Source organism: Mustelus asterias, chromosome 17 (assembly GCF_964213995.1).
Source record: "Mustelus asterias chromosome 17, sMusAst1.hap1.1, whole genome shotgun sequence".
NCBI classification, from domain to species: domain Eukaryota; kingdom Metazoa; phylum Chordata; class Chondrichthyes; order Carcharhiniformes; family Triakidae; genus Mustelus; species Mustelus asterias.
In genome coordinates this window covers 71,946,698-71,948,340 of record NC_135817.1, presented here as the reverse complement: position 1 = coordinate 71,948,340, position 1,643 = coordinate 71,946,698, and positions in this window count along the sequence as shown.

Below are 1,643 nucleotides of genomic sequence, written 5' to 3'. Positions count from 1 at the left end.
TGAATGTCAAGCTCCCTAAAGAACTAGTTTCTACAGTGAAGCGCAACATTGGAACATAAATTCAGGTCCTATTGAGTTGAGAGATGGATGGAGATGTTGGGGTGAGGGAATTTTAATTAAAAAATGACACGGGTTGTGGTTTTAATGATTTGCATAAGTGAGGTTTAAGCATTGGTGATGAGAGAACAATAGAAAAATGAAAGAAAACCAGCTTCTCAGGTTGGCACAAATTTCAAACTGAGCAAGCTGATTTTTTTTTGTGATTAGTTTTGGAGACAGACAGCAAGAGATAGGCACACCAGGATAAGTGAAGTGTCTGCAATATGGGCAAAATTAATTGTGACAAATACAAGATGTGCCTGTTTTGGTAAAACCTATACATACTGTTAAATCAAAATTTAAACTCTGAAAAAGCATGGTATAAATATATGCAGCCTTCATATAAACACCAGTCTGCTTCAGAATTCTCTTGAAGCACTCTCCCTGCATGTGCTTGACTAAAGATCCTAACCTATTGAGTCTCATGTGATTAGTGTAAGAAATCAGCGATAACAGAACACATGGTGACCCATTTGAGAGGATTCTCAGTAGAGTTCCTTAGTGATGCCTATACCTTGGTCACATGTTTCCTTGTCAAATGAACATGTAATGCTTTCTTTGTGATCTGGTCTCGTAGGAGTGCTACCTCAGTGTTCACTATTCACCCTATCAACCTCTCATGACCTTGCTAGTCAATACTGTACACATGGTCCTGACATCCCTGCTTTCTAACTGAAGAAGTAGCATCTTTCCTTTTGTTTGCCTGATGCAATAGATTCCATCCACTTGTTGAGCAGCGATTCTAACTTTAAGCATTCATTGCGGGTCAGGGGTTGGAGGCCGGTGGCTGACCAGTGGAACATGATGGTCCCTCCTATTGTTGGAGATAGCCTGTAGCACCTGTTCTCTGCATCAATTAAGTTGGGTTTACCATTCTTAACAACACAGCAGTTATTGCTCTGTAGTGGAAAGCAGACACTCCAGTTTCACATTGCTGCTAGCCAATGGTGTAAGTTTGAAAGTGAGAATACATCAGCTGAAAGCTAATTCTCTTCACTCGTGTACTAGATACATAGCATTCTGTTGGGACAAGAATAAAATAGTCTAAATATCAGTTAATTTATTACAAAACTGCCAAGCTGCCTGAAATATGTATGCACACTATTTCAGCAATTTAACATTTTACACTCAAATGTGAACCTCTGGTTTAGAAATCCACAGTGCTGTTATACTTTTGAAATTTCTAGATGTATTGCAGTATATCCAAGCTCTGATTTTAAGCTACATGTGAACTGTGTTGCATTTAAGAGCTGTTTGGGAGGATTTAATGAACAAATCCTTTTGTGATTCTACAGGCGGGTATACTTTTTTGGTCAGGCTTTATTGATCACATTTTCTCCCTCACACAATTGAACTCTGATAGATGAGCATTGCAGCAAACTACATTTCTACTTGCTAATTTGTAATCAGAGTTGGGCACTAATAGTAGCCACGTCTGTTCCCAGAGAGAAACATGTCCTCAGCAGGTGCACGCTCCATTTGCATGTGTCAGATGGTTCTTCATCCTTTCCGAGATTAGGATTTAAAAAGAAAAAATCCAAATG